Source organism: Arachis hypogaea, chromosome 20 (genome assembly GCF_003086295.3).
Source record: "Arachis hypogaea cultivar Tifrunner chromosome 20, arahy.Tifrunner.gnm2.J5K5, whole genome shotgun sequence".
NCBI classification, from domain to species: domain Eukaryota; kingdom Viridiplantae; phylum Streptophyta; class Magnoliopsida; order Fabales; family Fabaceae; genus Arachis; species Arachis hypogaea.
The window spans coordinates 131,667,794-131,689,865 of record NC_092055.1 but is presented as its reverse complement, the minus strand read 5'-3'; the positions used below and the strand labels follow the sequence as shown (position 1 = coordinate 131,689,865).

Below are 22,072 nucleotides of genomic sequence, written 5' to 3'. Positions count from 1 at the left end.
TATGAGTCTTGGCTGTGGCCCCAAGCACTTTGTTTTCCAGTATTACCACCGGATACATAAATGCCACAGACACATATTGGGTGAACTTTTCAATTTACTTAGCTTTGCTAATCCCCAATTAGATTGTCCAGGTTTTTAAGCACACTCTTTTTTTTTTGCTTTGGACTTGACTTAAACCGCTCAGTCTCAAGTTTTCACTTGACACCTTCACGCCACAAGCACATGGTTAGGGACAGCTTGGTTTAGCCGCTTAGGCCAGGATTTTATTCCTTTAGGCCCTCCTATCCACTGATGCTCAAAGCCTTGGGATCCTTTTTATTTGCCCTTGCCTTTTCGTTTTAAGGGTTATTGGCTTTTTGCTCTTGCCTCTTGGTTTTAAGAGCTTTGGCTTTTTCTGCTTGCTTTTTCTTTTTCTTTCTTTCTATTTTTTTTCACCTATATTTTTTTTCTTTTTTTTTCTGCAAGCTTTGTTCTTTGCTGCTTTTTCTTGCTTCAAGAATCATTTTTATGATTTTTCAGATTATCAAAAAACATGTCTCCTTGTCATCATTCTTTCAAGAGCCAACATATTTAACATTCTTAAACAACAACTTCAAAAGACATATGCACTGTTCAAGCATACATTCAGAAAACAAGAAGCATTGTCACCACATCAATATAATTAAGCTAAGTTCAAGGATAAATTCGAAACTCATGTACTTCTTGTTCTTTTGAATTAAAACATTTTTCATTTAAGAGAGGTGATGGATTCATAGGACATTCATAACTTTAAGACATAGTTACTAACTACTAATGATCATGTAATGAAGACACAAACATAGATATGCACATAACATAGAAAACGAAAAACAGAAGAAATAAGAACAAGGAATGAATCCACCTTAGTGATGGTGGCGTTTCCTTCTTGAGGAACCAATGATGTCCTTGAGCTCTTCTATGTCTCTTCCTTGTTTTTGTTGCTCCTCCCTCATTGCTTTTTGATCTTCTCTTATTTCATGAAGGATGATGGAGTGCTCTTGATGTTCCACCCTTAGTTGTCCCATATTGGAACTCAATTCTCCTAGGAAGGTGTTGATTTGCTCCCAATAGTTTTGTGGAGGAAAATGCATTTGAGGCATCTCCGGGATCTCATGGTGATGAGCTTCATACGCCTCTTGAGCTCCATGAATGGGCTCTCTTGCTTGCTCCATCTTTTTCTTAGTGATGGGCCTGTCCTCTTTAATGAGGATATCTCGCTTTACGTCAATCCCAGCCGAATTGCATAGGTGGCAAATGAGGTGAGGAAAGGCTAACCTTGCCATAGTGGAGGACTTGTCAGCCACCTTGTAGAGTTCTTGAGGTATAACCTCATGAACTTCCACCTCTTCTCCAATCATGATGCTATGGATCATAATGGCCCGGTCTATAGTAACTTCAGACCGGTTGCTAGTGGGAATGATTGAGCATTGAATGAACTCCAACCATCCTCTAGCTACAGGCTTCAGGTCCAGTCTTCTTAGTTGAACCGGTTTGCCTTTTGAGTCAATTTTCCATTGAGCTCCTTCTACACATATGTCCATAAGGACTTGGTCCAACCTTTGATCAAAGTTGACTCTCCTTGTGTAGGGGCGTGCGTTCTCTTCCATGTTTGGCAAGTTGAACGCCAACCTCACATTTTCCGGACTAAAATCTAAGTATTTCCCCCGAACCATTGTAACATAGTTCTTTGGATCCGGGTTCTTACTTTAATCATGGTTCTTGGTGATCCATGCATTAGCATCGAACTCTTGAACCATTAGGATGCCGACTTGTTGGATGGGATTTGTTAGAACTTCCCAACCTCTTCTTTGAATTTCATGTCGGATCTCCGGATACTCGTTTCTTTTGAGTTTGAAAGGGACCTCAGGGATCACCTTCTTCTTGGCCACAACATCATAGAAGTGGTCTTGATGGGCTTTGGAGATGAACCTTTCCATCTCCCATGACTCGGAGGTGGAAGCTTTTGTCTTCCCTTTTCCTTTTCTAGAGGATTCTCCGGTCTTAGGTGCCATCAATGGTAATGGAAAAACAAAAAGCTTATGCTTTTACCACACCAAACTTAGAATATTGCTCGCCCTCGAGCAATAAAAGAGAGAATAGATGAAGAAGAAGAAGAAATGGAGGAGAGGGAGAAGGGGTTGTGTTTCGGCCAAGAAGAGAAGAGAGGGTTGTGTTGTGTGAATTTGAAGAAGAATGGGGGGCTTTATATAGGAAAGGGAGGGGGAAGGTTTCGGCCATATGGGTAGGTTTGGATGGGAAATTGGTTTTGAATTTTGAAGGTAGGTGGAGTTTATGAGGTAGGTTTATAGGGAAGAGTGGATGGATGTGAGTGGTGAAGAGGAGATGGGGAAGAGAGATTGAGGTGATTGGTGAAGGGTTTTGGGGAAGAGTGTTTATGGGATTGTGTGAAAGAGGGGTGAGAAGAAGTGAGTAGAGGTAGGTGGGGATCCTGTGGGGTCCACAGATCCTGAGATGATCCTGTGGGGTCCACAGATCCTGAGGTGTTCAAGGATTTACAACCTTGCACCAAATTAGGCATGTAAAATGCCCTTGCACACAACTCTGGGCGTTCAGCGCCAGGTTGGTGCCCATTTTGGGTGTTCAACGCCCATTTACTGGCCATTTCTGGCGTTGAACGCCAGAACCATGCTTGTTCTGGGCGTTCAGCGCCAGCTCCTCTCCAGGGTGCAATTCTGGCGTTCAGCGCCCAGATGATGCCCATTTTGGGCGTTCAGCGCCCAGATACTACCCATTTTGGGCGTTCAGCGCCAGAACCATGCTCTGTTCTGGCGTTGAATGCCAGGCAGATGCTTCCTCCAGGGTGTGATTTTTCTTCTGCTGTTTTTAATTCCGTTTTCAATTTTTATATTTATTTTGTGACTCCACATGATCATGAACCTATAAAGACATATAACCAAGAAAAATATAGTTAGATAAGAATTGGGTTGCCTCCCAACAAGCGCTTCTTTAATGTCAATAGCTTGACAGTGGGCTCTCATGGAGCCTCACAGATGTGCAGAGCTTTATTGAGACCTCCCAACACCAAACTTAGAGTTTGGATATGGGGGTTTGACACCAAACTTAGAGTTTGGTTGTGGCCTCCCAACTCCAAACTTAGAGTTTGACTGTGGGGGCTTTGGTTGACTCTGCTTTGAGAGAAGCTTTTTCTGCTTCCTCTCCATGGATGCAGAGAGAGATCCTTGAGTTGTAAACACAAAGTTGTCCTCATTCAATTGAAGGATCAATTCTCCTCTGTCCACATCAATCACAGCTCTTGCTGTGGCTAGGAAAGGTCTTCCTAGGATGATGGATTCATCCTCTTCCTTTCCAGTATCCAGGACTATGAAATCAGCAGGGATGTAAAGGCCTTCAACCTTTACTAACACGTCCTCTACTTGTCCATAAGCCTGTTTTCTTGAATTATCTGCCATCTCTAATGAGATTTTAGCAGCTTGCACCCTATAGATTCCCAGTTTTTCTATTACAGAGAGGGGCATGAGGTTTATCCCTGAACTAAGGTCGCACAGAGCCTTAAAGATCATGGTGCCTATAGTACAAGGTATTATGAACTTTCCAGGATCCGGTGTCTTCTGAGGCAATGTCAGTTGATCCAGATCACTTAGTTCATTGATGAACAAGGGAGGTTCATCTTCCCAAGTATCAATGCCAAATAATTTGGCATTTAGCTTCATGATTGCACCAAGGAACTTGGCAGTTTGCTCTTCAGTAACATCCTCATTCTCTTCAGAAGAGGAATACTCATCAGAGCTCATGAATGGCATAAGGAGGATTAATGGAATCTCTATGGTCTCTAGATGAGCCTCAGAGTCCTTTGGTTCCTCAGAGGGAAGCTCCTTATTGATCACTGGACGTCCCAGGAGGTCTTCCTCCTTGGGATTCACGTCCTCCTCTCCCTCATTGGGTTCCGCCATTTTGGTTATGTCAATGGCCTTGCACTCTCCTTTTGGATTTTCTTCTGTATTGCTTGGGAGAGTGCAAGGAGGGATTTCAGTGATCCTTTTACTCAGCTGGCCCACTTGTGCTTCCAAATTTCTAATGGAAGACCTTGTTTCATTCATGAAACTCACAATGGCCTTAGATAGATCAGAGACTAAGTTTGCTAAGCTAGATGGGTTCTGCTCAGAATTCTCTGTCTGTCGCTGAGTGGATGATGGAAAAGGCTTGCTATTGCTAAACCTGTTTCTTCCACCATTATTAAAGCCTTGTTGAGGCTTTTGATCCTTCCATGAGAAATTTGGATGATTTCTCCATGATGAGTTATAGGTGTTTCCATAAGGTTCACCTAAGTAATTCACCTCTGCTATTGCAGGGTTCTCAGGATCATAAGCTTCTTCTTCAGAAGATGCCTCTTGAGTACTGTTGGATGTAGCTTGCATTCCATTCAGACTCTGAGAAATCATATTGACTTGCTGAGTCAATATTTTGTTCTGAGCCAATATGGCATTCAGAGTATTAACTTCAAGAACTCCCTTCTTCATAGGCGTCCCATTACTCACAGGATTCCTCTCAGAAGTGTACATGAACTGGTTATTAGCAACCATGTCAATGAGTTCTTGAGCTTCTGCAGGCGTTTTCTTTAGGTGAATGGATCCACCTGCAGAAGTATCCAATGACATCTTTGATAACTCAGATAAACCATCATAGAATATATCCAGGATGGTCCATTCTGAAAGCATGTCAGAAGGACACTTTTTGGTCAACTGTTTGTATCTTTCCCAAGCTTCATAGAGGGATTCACCATCTTTTTGTTTGAAGGTTTGAACATCCACTCTAAGCTTGCTAAGCTTTTGAGGAGGAAAGAACTTGGCTAAGAAAGCCGTGACCAGCTTATCCCAAGAGTTCAGGCTATCTCTGGGTTGGGAGTCCAACCAGATTCTAGCTCTGTCTCTTACAGCAAATGGGAAAAGCATGAGCCTGTAGACTTCAGGATCTACTCCATTAGTCTTAACAGTATCACAGATCTGCAAGAATTCAGTTAAGAACTGAAAAAGATCTTCAGATGGAAGTCCATAAAACTTGCAGTTCTGCTGCATCAGAGAAACTAGCTGAGGTTTTAGCTTAAAATTGTTTGCTCCAATGGCAGGAATGGAGATGCTTCTTCCATGTAAATTGGAATTAGGTGCAGTAAAGTCACCAAGCATTCTCCTTGCAATATTGTTGTTGGGTTCGGCTGCCATATCCTTTACTTGTTCAAAATTTTCAATAAGGTTGTCTCTGGATTGTTGTAATTTAGCTTCTCTTAGTTTCCTTTTCAGAGTCCTTTCAGGTTCTGGACCAGCTTCAACAAGAATGCCTTTTTCTTTGTCCCTGCTCATAAGAAAGAGAAGAGAAAAAGAAAAGAAGAGGAATCCTCTATGTCACAGTAAAGAGGTTCCTTATTGTTAGTAGAAGAAGAAAAGGAAGAGGGGTGAAGAAGAATGAAGAATCCAAACACAAAGATGATGATAGGAGCAGAGATGTGAGATGAAGATAAGTGTTAGTAGATGAATAAATAAATGGAAGGGGATGAGAGGAGGAGAGAATTTTCGAAAATAATTTTTGAAAAAGAATTAGTGATTTTCGAAAATAGTTTTTTCGAAAATTCAAATAAAAAATAAAATAATTAGTTTAATTAAAAAGAAATTTTGAAAAAGAGGGAGATATTTTCGAAAATTAGAGAGAGAGAGAGTTAGTTAGGTGGTTTTGAAAAAGATAAGAAACAAACAAAAAGTTAGTTAGTTAGTTGAAACAAATTTGAAAGGATAAGAAGTTAGGAAGTTAGAAAAGATATTTTGAAAATCAAATTTTTGAAAAAGATAAGATAAGAAGATATTTTTGAAAAGATATGATTGAAATTAGTTTTGAAAAAGATTTTATTTTTAAAATCACAATTAATGACTTGATTCACAAGAAATCACAAGATATGATTCTAGAACTCAAAGTTTGAACCTTTCTTAACAAGTAAGTAACAAACTTGAAATTTTTGAATCAAAACATTAATTGTTATTGTTATTTTCGAAAATATGATGTAAAATTAAGAAAAAGATTTTTAAAAAATATTTTTGAAAATTTCGAAAATAACTAAGAAAAATGAAAAAGATTTGATTTTTGAAAAAGATTTTGAAAAACATAAGATTTTTAAATTGAAAATTTGATTTGACTCACAAAAACAACTAGATTTTAAAAAGTTTTGAAAAAGTCAAATCTAATTTTCGAAATTATGAGAGAAAAGAGGGAAAGATATTTTTTAATTTTTTTTTTGAATTTTTAATGATGAGAGAGAAAAACATGAAAATTATGCAATGCATGAGAATTTTAGATCAAAACATGTGATGCATGCAAGAATGCTATGAATGTCAAGATGAACACCAAGAACACTTTGAATGTCATGATGAACATCAAGAACATATTTTTTTTAAAAAAAAAAAATTTTAATGCAAAGAAAACATGCAAGACACCAAACTTAGAATTCTTTAATGCTTAGACACTAAGAATTCAATAATGCATATGAAAAACAAGAAAAGACACAAAACATGCAAATACAAAGATCAAACAAGAAGACTTACCAAGAACAACTTGAAGATCATGAAGAACACTATGAATGCATGATTTTTTCGAAAAATGCAAGATGCACATGCAATTGACACCAAACTTATAACATGACTCAAGACTCAAACAAGAACACAAAAAATATTTTTGATTTTTATGATTTTATGATTTTTTTTTGTATTTTTATTTTAAAATTTTTGAAAATCATTTTGAAAAAGAAAAAAAATAAGGATTCAAAATTTTTCATATGAATTCCAGGAATCTTGTACTCTTTAGTCTAAAGCTCCAATCTGAGGGTTAGACATGGCTTAATAGCCAGTCAAGCTTTAGAATGGATTTACATCCATTGAGGTAATTAGTTGAAGACCAATCCCAAAGGAGTTTGGGTATGGCTTTTCAGCCAGATAGGATTCAACATGTTACCATGAAACTCTAGAATTCATTCTTGAAAGTGTTGAAGCTATAGAATAATTTATTTTTGAAAACATTATTTTTATTATATTTTTTTTTCGAAAACAAAAGAAAAATTTTTGAAATATTTTTAAAAAATTTTTGAAAACTTTTTGAAAAGAAAACGAAAAGAAAATTACCTAATCTGAGCAACAGGATGAACCGTCAGTTGTCCAAACTCGAACAATCCCCGGCAACGGCGCCAAAAATTGTGATTACACTTTGATTATGTAAAATTCATCACTCTTTCTTTCCCTGGCAATGGCACCAAAAACATGATGCCAATACCATGGTTCACAACTTCGCACAACTAACCAGCAAGTGCACTGGGTCGTCCAAGTAATACCTTACGTGAGTAAGGGTCGAATCCCACGGAGATTGTTGGTATGAAGCAAGCTATGGTCACCTTGTAAATCTCAGTCAGGCGGATATCAAATGGTTATGGAGTTTTCGAAATTAATTAATAAAATAGGGATAGAAATACTTATGTAAATCATTGGTGAGAATTTCAGATAAGCGAATAGAGATGCTTTCGTTCCTCTGAACCTCTGCTTTCCTGCTGTCTTCATCCAATCAGTCTTACTCCTTTCCATGGCTGGCTTTATGTAATGCGTCACCATTGTCAATGGCTACTTTCGGTCTTCTCTCGGAAAAATGATCCAAATGCCCTGTCACGGCACGGCTAATCATCTGGAGGCATCACCCTTGTCAATGGTTACATCCTATCCTCTCAGTGAAAGTGGTCAATGCACCCTGTCACGGCACGGCTATTCATCTGTCGGTTCTCGATCATGCTGGAATAGGATTTACTATCCTTTTGCGTCTGTCACTACGCCCAGCAATCGCGAGTTTGAAGCTTGTCACAGTCATTCAATCATTGAATCCTACTCGGAATACCACAGACAAGGTTTAGACTTTCCGGATTCTCTTGAATGCCGCCATCATTCTAGCTTACACCACGAAGATTCCGATTAAGAGATCTAAGAGATACTCATTCAATCTAATGTAGAACGGAAGTGGTTGTCAGGCACGCGTTCATAGGGAATGATGATGATTGTCACATTCATCACATTCAGGTTGAAGTGCGAATGAATATCTTAGAAGCGAAATAAGATGAATTGAATAGAAAACAGTAGTACTTTGCATTAATCTTTGAGGAACAGCAAAGCTCCACACCTTAATCTATGGAGTGTAGAAACTCTACCGTTAAAAATACATAAGTGAATAGAGGGTAGGCATGGCCAAGTGGCCAGCCTCCCATGGAGGTCTAGAGATCTCAAAATGATCTAAAAGATCTCTAATACAATAGTAAAAAGTCCTATTTATAATAAACTAGCTACTAGGGTTTACAGAAGTAAGTAATTGATGCATAAATCCACTTCCGGGGCCCACTTGGTGTGTGCTTGGGCTGAGCTTGAGTGTTACACGTGTAGAGGTCATTCCTGTAGTTGAACGCCAGTTTTGGTGCCAGTTTGGGCGTTGAACTCCACTTTGCAACTTGTTTCTGGCGCTGGATGCCAGAATTGGGCAGAGAGCTGGCGTTGAATGCCAGTTTGCGTCATCTAAACTTGAGCAAAGTATGGACTATTATACATTGCTGGAAAGCCCTGGATGTCTACTTTCCAACGCAATTGGAAGCGCGCCATTTCGAGTAGTTCTGTAGCTCCAGAAAATCCACTTTGAGTGCAGAGAGGTCAAAATCCAACAGCATCAGCAGTCCTTCTTCAACCTCTGAATCTGATTTTTGCTCAAGTCCCTCAATTTCAGCCAGAAAATACCTGAAATCACATAAAAACACACAAACTCATAGTAAAGTCCAGAAATGTGAATTTAACATAAAAACTAATGAAAACATTCCTAAAAGTAACTAGATCCTACTAAAAACATACTAAAAACAATGCCAAAAAGCGTATAAATTATCCGCTCATCACAACACCAAACTTAAATTGTTGCTTGTCCCCAAGCAACTAAAAATCAAATAGGATAAAAAGAAGAGAATATACTATAAATTTCAAACTATCAATGAAACATAGCTTCATCATATGAGCGGGACTTATAGCTTTTTGCCTCTTGAATAGTTTTGGCATCTCACTTTATCCATTGAGGTTCAGAATGATTGGCATCTATAGGAACTCAGAGTTCAGATAGTGTTATTGATTCTCCTAGTTCAGTATGATGATTCTTGAACACAGCTATTTTATGAGTCTTGGCCGTGGCCCTAAGCACTTTGTTTTTCAGTATTACCACCGGATACATAAATGCCACAGACACATAATTGGGTGAACCTTTTCAGATTGTGACTCAGCTTTGCTAAAGTCCCCAATTAGAGGTGTCCAGGGTTCTTAAGCACACTCTTTTTTTGCTTTGGACCTTGACTTTAACCGCTCAGTCTCAAGTTTTCACTTGACACCTACACGCCACAAGCACATGGTTAGGGACAGCTTGGTTTAGCCGCTTAGGCCAGAATTTTATTCCTTTAGGCCCTCCTATCCACTGATGCTCAAAGCCTTGGGATCCTTTTTATTTGCCCTTGCCTTTTGGTTTTAAGGGTTATTGGCTTTTTGCTCTTGCCTCTTGGTTTTAAGAGCTTTTGGATTTTTCTGCTTGCTTTTTCTTTTTCTTTCTATTTTTTTTCTCGCCTATTTTTTTTCTCTGCAAGCTTTGTTCTTTGCTGCTTTCTCTTGCTTCAAGAATCATTTTTATGATTTTTCAGATTATCAAATAACATGTCTCCTTGTCATCATTCTTTCAAGAGCCAACATATTTAACATTCTTAAACAACAACTTCAAAAGATATATGCACTGTTCAAGCATACATTCAGAAAACAAGAAGCATTGTCACCACATTAATATGATTAAGCTAAGTTCAAGGATAAATTCGAAACTCATGTACTTCTTGTTCTTTTGAATTAAAACATTTTTCATTTAAGAGAGGTGATGGATTCATAGGACATTCATAACTTTAAGACATAGTTACTAACTACTAATGATCATGTAATGAAGACACAAACATAGATATGCACATAACATAGAAAACGAAAAACAGAAGAAATAAGAACAAGGAATGAATCCACCTTAGTGATGGTGGCGTTTCCTTCTTGAGGAACCAATGATGTCCTTGAGCTCTTCTATGTCTCTTCCTTGTTTTTGTTGCTCCTCCCTCATTGCTTTTTGATCTTCTCTTATTTCATGAAGGATGATAGAGTGCTCTTGATGTTCCACCCTTAGTTGTCCCATATTGGAACTCAATTCTCCTAGGAAGGTGTTGATTTGCTCCCAATAGTTTTGTGGAGGAAAATGCATTTGAGGCATCTCCGGGATCTCATGGTGATGAGCTTCATACGCCTCTTGAGCTCCATGAATGGGCTCTCTTGCTTGCTCCATCTTTTTCTTAGTGATGGGCTTGTCCTCTTTAATGAGGATATCTCGCTTTACGTCAATCCCAGCCGAATTGCATAGGTGGCAAATGAGGTGAGGAAAGGCTAACCTTGCCATAGTGGAGGACTTGTCAGCCACCTTGTAGAGTTCTTGAGGTATAACCTCATGAACTTCCACCTCTTCTCCAATCATGATGCTATGGATCATAATGGCCCGGTCTATAGTAACTTCAGACCGGTTGCTAGTGGGAATGATTGAGCATTGAATGAACTCCAACCATCCTCTAGCTACAGGCTTCAGGTCCAGTCTTCTTAGTTGAACCGGTTTGCCTTTTGAGTCAATTTTCCATTGAGCTCCTTCTACACATATGTCCATAAGGACTTGGTCCAACCTTTGATCAAAGTTGACTCTCCTTGTGTAGGGGCGTGCGTTCTCTTCCATGTTTGGCAAGTTGAACGCCAACCTCACATTTTCCGGACTAAAATCTAAGTATTTCCCCCGAACCATTGTAACATAGTTCTTTGGATCCGGGTTCTTACTTTAATCATGGTTCTTGGTGATCCATGCATTAGCATGGAACTCTTGAACCATTAGGATGCCGACTTGTTGGATGGGATTTGTTAGAACTTCCCAACCTCTTCTTTGAATTTCATGTCGGATCTCCGGATACTCATTTCTTTTGAGTTTGAAAGGGACCTCAGGGATCACCTTCTTCTTGGCCACAACATCATAGAAGTGGTCTTGATGGGCTTTGGAGATGAACCTTTCCATCTCCCATGACTCGGAGGTGGAAGCTTTTGTCTTCCCTTTTCCTTTTCTAGAGGATTCTCCGGTCTTAGGTGCCATCAATGGTAATGGAAAAACAAAAAGCTTATGCTTTTACCACACCAAACTTAGAATATTGCTCACCCTCGAGCAATAAAAGAGAGAATAGATGAAGAAGAAGAAGAAATGGAGGAGAGGGAGAAGGGGTTGTGTTTCGGCCAAGAAGAGAAGAGAGGGTTGTGTTGTGTGAATTTGAAGAAGAATGGGGGGCTTTATATAGGGAAGGGAGGGGGGAAGGTTTCGGCCATATGGGTGCGTTTGGGTGGGAAATTGGTTTTGAATTTTGAAGGTAGGTGGAGTTTATGAGGTAGGTTTATAAGGAAGAGTGGATGGATGTGAGTGGTGAAGAGGTGATAGGGAAGAGAGATTGAGGTGATTGGTGAAGGGTTTTGGGGAAGAGTGTTTATGGGATTGTGTGAAAGAGGGGTGAGAAGAAGTGAGTGGAGGTAGGTGGGGATCCTGTGGGGTCCACAGATCCTGAGTTGTTCAAGGAATTACAACCTTGCACCAAATTAGGCATGTAAAATGCCCTTGCACACAACTCTGGGCATTCAGCGCCAGGTTGGTGCCCATTTTGGGCGTTCAACGCCCATTTGTTGGCCATTTCTGGCGTTGAACGCCAGAACCATGCTTGTTCGGGGCGTTCAGCGCCAGTTCTTCTCCAGGGTGCAGTTCTGGCGTTCCGCGCCCAGATGCTGCCCATTTTGGGCGTTCAGCGCCAGAACCATGCTCTGTTCTGGTGTTGAACGCCAGACAGGTGCTTCCTCCAAGGTGTGATTTTTCTTCTGCTGTTTTTGATTCTGTTTTCAATTTTTATTTTTATTTTGTGACTCCACATGATCATGAACCTACAAAGACATACAACTAATAGAAATATAATTAAATAAAGATTGGGTTGCCTCCCAACAAGCGCTTCTTTAATGTCAATAGCTTGACAGTGGGCTCTCATGGAGCCTCACAGAATAGCAGAGCTTTGTTGAGACCTCCCAACACCAAACTTAGAGTTTGGATATGGGGGTTTGACACCAAACTTAGAGTTTGGTTGTGGCCTCCCAACACCAAACTTAGAGTTTGACTGTGGGGGCTTTGGTTGACTCTGCTTTGAGAGAAGCTTTTTATGCTTCCTCTCCATGGATGCAGAGAGAGATCCTTGAGTTGCAAACACAAGGTTGTCCTCATTCAATTGAAGGACTAGTTCTCCTCTGTCCACATCAATCACAGCTCTTGCTGTGGCTAGGAAAGGTCTTCCTAGGATGATGGATTCATCCTCTTCCTTTCCAGTATCCAGGACTATGAAATCAGCAGGGATGTAAAGGCCTTCAACCTTTACTAACACGTCCTCTACTTGTCCATAAGCCTGTTTTCTTGAATTATCTGCCATCTCTAATGAGATTTTAGCAGCTTGCACCCTATAGATTCCCAGTTTCTCTATTACAGAAATGGGCATGAGGTTTATCCCTGAACCAAGGTCACACAGAGCCTTAAAGATCATGGTGCCTATAGTACAAGGTATTATGAACTTTCCAAGATCCTGTCTCTTCTGAGGCAATGTCAGTTGATCCAGATCACTTAGTTCATTGGTGAACAAGGGAGGTTCATCTTCCCAAGTTTCAATACCAAATAATTTGGCATTCAGCTTCATGATTGCACCAAGAAACTTGGCAGTTTGCTCTTCAGTAACAGCCTCATTCTCTTCAGAAGAGGAATACTCATCAGAGCTCATGAATGGCATAAGGAGGTTCAAGAGAATCTCTATGGTATCTAGATGAGCCTCAGATTCCTTTGGTTCCTCAGAGGGAAGCTCCTTATTGGTCACTGGACGTCCCAGGAGGTCTTCCTCTTTGGGATTCACGTCCTCTCCTTCCCTTACAGGTTCAGCCATGGTGCTTATGTCAATGGCCTTGCACTCTCCTTTTGGATTCTCTTCTGTATTGCTTGGGAGAGTACTAGGAGGGATTTCAGTGATCCTTTTACTCAGCTGGCCCACTTGTGCTTCCAAATTTCTAATGGAAGACCTTGTTTCATTCATGAAACTTACAATGGCCTTGGATAGATCAGAGACTAAGTTTGCTAAGCTAGATGGATTCTGCTCAGAATTCTCTGTCTGTTGCTGAGTGGATGATGGAAAAGGCTTGCTATTGCTAAACCTGTTTCTTCCACCATTAATAAAGCCTTGTTGAGGCCCTTGATCCTTCCATGAGAGATTTGGATGATTTCTCCATGATGGATTGTAGGTGTTTCCATATGGTTCACCCAAGTAATTCACCTCTGCTATTGCAGGGTTTTCAGGATCATAAGCTTCTTCTGCATAAGAAGCCTCTTGAGTACTGTTGGATGCAGCTTGCATTCTATTCAGACTCTGAGAAATCATATTGACCTGCTGAGTCAATATTTTGTTCTGAGCCAATATGGCATTCAGAGTATCAACTTCAAGAACTCCCTTCTTCATAGGCGTCCCATTACTCACAGGATTCCTCTCAGAAGTGTACATGAACTGGTTATTAGCAACCATGTCAATGAGTTCTTGAGCTTCTGCAGGCGTTTTCTTTAGGTGAATGGATCCACCTGTAGAAGTATCCAATGACATCTTTGATAACTCAGATAAACCATCATAGAATATATCCAGGATGGTCCATTCTGAAAGCATGTCAGAAGGACACTTTTTGGTCAACTGTTTGTATCTTTCCCAAGCTTCATAGAGGGATTCACCATATTTTTGTTTGAAGGTTTGAACATCCACTCTAAGCTTACTAAGCTTTTGAGGAGGAAAGAACTTGGCTAAGAAAGCCGTGACCAGCTTATCCCAAGAGTTCAGGCTATCTCTGGGTTGAGAGTCCAACCAGATTCTAGCTCTGTCTCTTACAGCAAATGGGAAAAGCATGAGCCTGTAGACTTCAGGATCTACTCCATTAGTCTTAACAGTATCACAGATCTGCAAGAATTCAGTTAAGAACTGAAAAGGATCTTCAGATGGAAGTCCATGAAACTTGCAGTTCTGCTGCATCAGAGAAACTAGCTGAGGTTTCAGCTCAAAATTGTTTGCTCCAATGGCAGGAATGGAGATGCTTCTTCCATGTAAATTGGAATTAGGTGCAGTAAATTCACCAAGCATTCTCCTTGCATTATTGTTGTTGGGTTCGGCTGCCATCTCCTTTACTTGCTCGAAATTTTCAATAAGGTTGTCTCTGGATAGTTGTAATTTAGCTTCTCTTAGTTTTCTTTTCAGAGTCCTTTCAGGTTCTGGATCAGCTTCAACAAGAATGCCTTTTTCTTTGTCCCTGCTCATAAGAAAGAGAAGAGAAAAAGAAAAGAAGAGGAATCCTCTATGTCACAGTAAAGAGGTTCCTTATTGTTAGTAGAAGAAGAGAAGAAGAAAAATTCGAACACAGATAGAAGAGAGGGTTCGAATTTGGTGAGTGATGTGAGGAAGAGATGTTAGTAGATGAATAAATAAATAGAATAAGATGAGAGAGGGAGAGGATTTTCGAAAATAAATTTTTTTTTTTTTGAAAAAGAGTTAGTAATTTTCGAAAATAGTTTTTGAAAAAGGTTAGTAATTTTTGAAAATTAAAATTAAAAATTAAAATAATTAATTAATTAAAAAGAAATTTTGAAAAAGAGAGGAGATATTTTCGAAAATTAGAGAGAGAGAGAGAGTTAGTTCGGTAGTTTTGAAAAGGATAAGAAATAAACAAAAAGTTAGTTAGTTAGTTGAAACAAATTTTGAAAATCAATTTTGAAAAGATAAGAAGTTAGGAAGTTAGAAAAGATATTTTTGAAATTAGTTTTTGAAAAAGATTTGATTTTTAAAATTACAATTAATGACTTGATTCACAAGAAATCACAAGATATGATTCTAGAACTTAAAGTTTGAATCTTTCTTAATAAGCAAGTAACAAACTTGAAATTTTTTGAATCAAAACATTAATTGATGATGTTATTTTCGAAAATATGATGTAAAATTAAGAAAAATATTTTTGAAAAATATTTTAAAAATTTTCAAAAATAACTAAGAAAAATGAAAAGATTTGATTTTGAAAAAGGTTTTGAAAAAGATAAGATTTTCAAATTGAAAATTTGATTTGACTCATAAAAACAACTAGATTTTAAAAATTTTTGAAAAAGTCAAATCTAATTTTCAAATTTATGAGAGAAAAAGGGAAAGATATTTTTTTTATTTTTGAATTTTTATGATGAGAGAGAAAAACAAGAAAAATGATGCAATGCATGAAAGTTATGGATCAAAACAATGAATGCATGCAAGAATGCTATGAATGTCAAGATGAACACCAAGAACATTATGAAGATCATGATGAACATCAAGAACACATTTTTGAAAATTTTTTTAATGCAAAGAAAACATGCAAGACACCAAACTTAGAATTCTTTAATGCTTAGACACTAAGAATTCAAGAATGCATATGAAAAACAAGAAAAGACACAAAACATGCAAATGCAAAGATCAAACAAGAAGACTTACCAAGAACAACTTGAAGATCATGAAGAACACTATGAATGCATGAGAATTTTCAAAAAATGCAAGATGAGTATGCAATTGACACCAAACTTATAACATGACTCAAACAAGAAACATGAAAATATTTTTGATTTTTATGATTTTATAATTTTTTTGTAAATTTTTTTTTCGAAAATTATTTGAAAAACAAAAATAAGGATTCCAAAATTTTTAATATGAATTCCAGGAATCTTATGCTCTAAAGCTCCAATCAAAGGGTCAGGCATAGCTTAATAGCCAGCCAAGCTTTAATATGTAACTCAGACATGACACGCCTGACATACCCTATCCAGAAGAATTGGGCATGGCTCCACTGAGGTGATTAGTTGAAGGCAAATTAACTAGTACCACTAACCAGCAAGTGCACTGGGTCGTCCAAGTAATACCTTACGTGAGTAAGGGTCGAATCCCACGGAGATTGTTGGTTTGAAGCAATCTATGGTTATCTTGCAATTCTTAGTCAGGAAGTCAATTGTATTTATCAGTTGAATTGCGAATAAACAAGAGAGCATGGGTTAAAGGTTACTTGTTATGCAATAATGGAGAATATGTTGGAGTTTTGGAGATGCTTTGTCTTCTGAATCTCTGCTTTCTTCTGTCCTCTGATTCACGCACACACGTCCTTCTATGGCAAGCTGTGTGTTGGGGCATCACCGTTGTCAATGGTTACATCCCCTCCTCTTGTGAAAATGGTCCAAATGCTCTGTCACAGCACGACTAATCATCTGAGGTTCCCGATCATGCTGGAATAGGATTCACCCTCCTTTTGCGTCTGTCACTACGCCCAGCACTCGCGAGTTTGAAGCTCGTCACAGTCATTCAATCCCTGAATCTTACTCGGAATACCACAGACAAGGTTTAGACTTTCCGGATTCTCATGAATGCCGCCATCAATCTAGCTTATACCACGGAGATTCTGATTAAGGAATCTAAGAGATATTCATTCAATCTGATGTAGAACGGAGGTGATTGTCAGACACATGTTCGTGGATTGAGAAAGGTGATGAGTGTCACTGATCATCACCTTCTCCATAGTTAGGCGCGAATGGATATCTTAGATAGGAACACGCATGTTTGAATAGAAAACAGTAATACTTGCATTAATTCATTGAGACACAGCAGAGCTCCTCACCCCCAACAATGGAGTTTAGAGACTCATGCCATCAAAGAGTACAAAGTTCAAGTCTAAAATGTCATGAGATCCAAAATAAGTCTCTAAAAGTTGTTTAAATACTAAACTAGTAGCCTAGGTTTACAAAAAAGGAGTAAACTATGATGGGTGGTGCAGATATCCACTTATGGGGCCCACTTGGTGTGTGCTGGGGCTGAGACTTGAATAATTCACGTGCATAAGGCTGTTTTGGGCGTTCAACGCCAGGTTTGGATCCATTTCTGGCGTTGAACTCTAACTTTTGATCCTTTTCTGGCGCTGGACGCCAGAATTGGGTAGAGAACTGGCGTTGAACACCAGTTTATGTCGTCTATCCTTGAGCAAAGTATGGACTATTATATATTGCTGGAAAGCCCTGGATGTCTACTTTCCAACGCAATTGGAAGCGCGCCATTTTGAGCTCTGTAGCTCCATAAAATCCACTTTGAGTGCAGGGAGGTCAGAATCCAACAGCATCAGCAGTTCTTTTTCAGCCTGAATCAGATTTTTGCTCAGCTCCCTCAATTTCAGCCAGAAAAATACCTGAAATTACAGAAAAACACACAACTCATAGTAAAGTCCAGAAATATGAATTTTTCCTAAAAACTAATGGAAATAAACTAAAAACTAACTAGAATATACTAAAAACTATATGAAATTAACCCCAAAAAGCGTATAAAATATCCGCTCGTCACCGCTCCTCGACTCCGTTTTGCTGTCTGGATTGGTTCTGCAACAACAGGTGATGATTGAATTTTGTTTTAGTTTTTCAACTGTTGGATCGGAGGAGATGAAGGGACCAGGTGGCATGTGGGAAGGAAACAGTCAGATGGCTTTCATTTGTTTGAATTGCAAAGATCGGGAGTAGGATAAACATGTGGGTTTCTGTCAGCGTTGAGTAATAATTCTTCTCAATAATGTCTTCCTCCCACTACACTAAAAACGGGAGAAATGTTATGCTTAAAACAACTAGTAGTCAAACGGCATCCTCTCCTGATTCTAATGTTTCAGGTACAATGTTGAGAAATCTTGATTGTTAAATACCTCTAATTTTCCTTATGCTTTTTTTTGGTTGCCGCTTGTATATAATTTGACTTTATTTGATTAGGTAATCAGCATCCTGAATGACAAGGAGAACCAATTGATCTAGTTGCGAAGCTTAGTTTGCTAAAATTTGTTTTGATTGTGTTAAAAAATTTTGATTATGAGTTCTGATTATGTATTTTATCTGTAATTAATTGATTATGTTAGAAATAAGGAAAGAGGTGAGATTGGAGATAAGGTATTTGATTAAATGCCTTTGAGAGAGTTGAATTGATTATGATTTCTGATTATGTATTTTATCTATAATTAATTGATTATGAGTTTAATTGATCATTGTCAAGAAAATTGGAGTTCTTGGGTTTGACCGATATTGAGCAGAATGCCATGAATGAGGTAAGTTTTCTTCTCTCTTTTACCTGATTATGAATCAAAGCTTTGTAGCTCTAATTGCATGTAACATAGCTGCTTAGAAGGGCTAATAGTTGGATTAATTTCTGCTTTGTAGAGGTCCAAATTTAATTTGCTTATCACATACTATTGCATGCCAGGGATGACAGGCTAGGAGCTACTTAAGAAAATCAAGGTACTTAGTGTTGTTGCTTTGGTACATACTTAGGCCTTTTAATCTCACTAACACGTATGCACTTTTTGAAAATGTGATATGGCATCATCATCATTATTACTAGCATCTTGCTGCCATATATAGTAAGAGAGGAGGAAGGAGTATAGAACTACTTAGAAGAGAAAGGGAAGAAAAAAATGTCACATATCTCTGTCCACTGCTATAACAACTTCAGTTTGGCTGGTCCCCAAGTATTCACAGCCACTAGAAGATGCATCACAACCCTTTGCTGCTAAATCTAGAGGAAAAGAAGGAAAATGTTATGTTCTTATAGAGTTTGTAATATAATTAGATTATAGATGTAGATTGAGAGCTTAGTTGGCTTTGAAAATCTAAGGTTACATATTTGGTTTGTTGTGTGTACAAGAAGATGCAGTAGATCGGCCAACAATGTCCACAGTGGTTGTGAGACAATGACACTTCCTATTCCTAATCATCCTGCATTTTCAGTTGGAAGAAAGATCAAAGAAGAGCCAACATCAAATGCTTTTGATAAGGATCCTTTGGTCAGTGAAGTATCAATTTCAAATATTCTACCTAGATCATCAGTATAAGTGTTCTGTTTTGAAATTGTTCGAATTGTATAAGTAAATTATGTCTACCTTTTTTAATCATTGTTGTCTAAATTTGTTATAATGTAGTAGATTCTACTCATCATTCAAATATATAGTGATAATTTCTTCTTTTTTAGTTGATTGAGTATGTTATATCTATTTGTTTAACAAAAATTTGAGTTATTCTGGGTGAAAATCGATCCATTAATTAAATGTTGTAGTTATTGAACTATGTTGAGAATTGAGAAGTGATCCTATAAATTTCTAATATGGCTAATAAGGCCATGCCGCTATGTTCTATATTGAGATCAAGATTTTGGCTGCTACTGTAGTGTGATATAAAAAGAAGCTACAAACAGATAAAAGGAATTTTTGGTACAATTTGTATATAAATAAGCAAAAAGAATAATATTGACAAAATAAAAAGAATTATATGAATATCTTTCATTGATTATTTATAGTTTCACCGAATTTTCAATTAGGTCCCTATACTTTTTTTCTTTTCAATTGAGTCCCTAAGGGTATACAAGTAATTTCACAATTTACTAACATTTTTTTGACGTTTAATGTTAACAGGGACTAAATTGAAACAAAAAATAATGTATAGGGATCCAATTGAAAAGAAAAAAAGTATAAGGACCTAATTGAAAATTCGGTGAAACTATAGGGACCTGTAGAGTAATTAAACCTATTATAAAAAGCATATCAAATAATAGATAACAATTTGCATATTGGTTGGGTAATTAAAAAATTTAGTGAGAAACATATATTTTGGTAAAAAAAAAACTTAATTAAGGACAGCTTGGTTTAGCCGCTTAGGCCAGGATTTTATTCCCTTAGACCCTCCTATCCACTGATGCTCAAAGACTTGGGATCCTTTTTGTAACACCCTCACTATCAGAAGTCACGCTTCCGGCTGCGCTACTCTGATAGCAAGAAGTATTACGACTACTTTACATACTAAATATTAAAATAGGAGCCTATGACTCGACACTGTATCGCTGATTTCTTTGAAAAACCAGAAATAAATACTTTATCTTAAGAAAATACAAACAGGCATAGATTCATATACAAGACTCCTTACATAATAATTCAATATATTGTACATATAAAACATACAATTCCTATCCCTCTTACAAACTTGTAATAACAAAGACGAGGGAAGAAAATAATCTAATTAATACAACAGCATATAAACCAAACGCAGTATAACTCTTCTTAATACTTCTTCATCTGGTTCCTGAAAAGGTAAAGTTGTAGGGGGGTGAGAACCTAACCACACAGTCTCACCACGGAGTTTCAAAGTTGTCATAAGAAGATATTTAATAAGAAACTGTTTTCAAGCTCAGTGATTATCATTGCCTTATGAATCTTTTAAAACCAATAGGAAATCGTTCAAATCCCTTTTCAAAGAAACAATGTTTAATCTTTCAGAAATCCGAAATCTTTCCTTACTTATAAGAAAATCTCAATCAGAAATCAACCACGCAATCAAACAACACAATCATTAATTCAGCATCCAAGTTCATTCTCAAATGTAGCACGCCAGAACAAACACAGGCAAGACAGACAAGGAAAGCACAAGTAGGTAGCAGTTACAACAAATAGTTCAAGTAGCAGTTAAGAACAGTTTAGCAATTAGGCAAACCAAAACAAGTTCAAACCCAAGCAAAGCATACAAATGCATATGATGCATGCCTGTCCTATGGCTGATGAGGCTCATCTGTCGGTTATCCAGCCAACCCGACAAGTCTGAATTGTCCTTAGACTGTCCCCCGACATGCATCCCCAAGAGTCTATGCATAGTTTTTCTCAAATAATCAATATTGCTCAATGGGGGTATCATTCCGGGAATTTATATAGTGCCCGGTCACACTTACGTCGTAGGGTCAACAGAGTATCGAGTTTTTAACCTGGTACACGTGGTGGCAAGCCACGGCACTTAATCCAGGGAACCTCGTATCTCAGATATTTCAAATTCATAAGCCATATAAATAATTCATTCATCATTCATCAATATCTAAGCCATTCTCAATATCATCATCATTCGTCAATCCATATCCCATTTTCAAATTTATTCAAAAATCATATTTCAAATTAATCCTCATCGTCCTTCTTTCCGTTAATCAACAATCTCAATTCAAAACATAATTCTTTCTTTTCTAAATAAATCAATCTAAAACAAATAACGTTTAAGAACTAAATCTTTTTAAACAATTGCTTCAAATAAAACTTCCAATTTTATAAAATTTCGGCAGCATCTCCTCTAAAACTCGGACTTTGCCACCCTTTTCGGGTCCCAACCAAACCAAACCAAACACCTGTTAATCATTCAAATCACTTCCAATAATAATTTTCACAACAATAATTAAGAACATTCAGTTTTCTCAATCAAACACGGGGAAATTGCAAAATCCAGAATCCAATCAACCAATCCTATAAATCGCAGTTTAAATCAACCTCATTCAACAGCATTAATCAATAATTAAGAACTTTCAGTTTTCTCAAACAGTTTCAAACCAAACCGTTCCTCAAACCATGTTCGAACCATTACCAAAATAGTAAATTATTCTCAATAAACAAACCGTTTCCAAATATCAAGTCCTTTCCAAATTGGTTTTAAAATCAAATTCCAATATCAAATCGGGTTCAATATCACATCAAATTTCAATACTAAACCTTTCCTAAAATCGAATTGTTTCCAAAATTAAACTAAATGCCATTATTAAATCTCTCCCATTAATTCAAGGAAAACCACTTTAACAACATTAGTCAACTAATCAGAATATTCAGCTTTCTCAATCGATCCATCTATCAATCAAACTAATAATCTTATTCATCCAAAACAACTCTATTCAATTCATAAGACTCGGGCAATCACCAAAGATGTATTTTATGCATTAATATCGATTTACAACAACTCTGGAAAGAAAAACAAGTTTGAGAAAGACGTCCCTACTTCATTC

At 37.7% G+C, this 22,072-nt stretch overlaps 1 non-coding gene across 1 annotated transcript; it reads left to right on the top strand.

Annotated features, from left to right (window-relative positions):
• The first annotated feature begins 4,709 nt into the window (after nucleotides 1-4,709).
• On the top strand, nucleotides 4,710-4,817 carry LOC112787165 (small nucleolar RNA R71). Its single transcript, XR_003194594.1, has one exon. It is a non-coding gene; the product is annotated as a small nucleolar RNA R71 (small nucleolar RNA).
• Nucleotides 4,818-22,072: the final 17,255 nt, after the last annotated feature.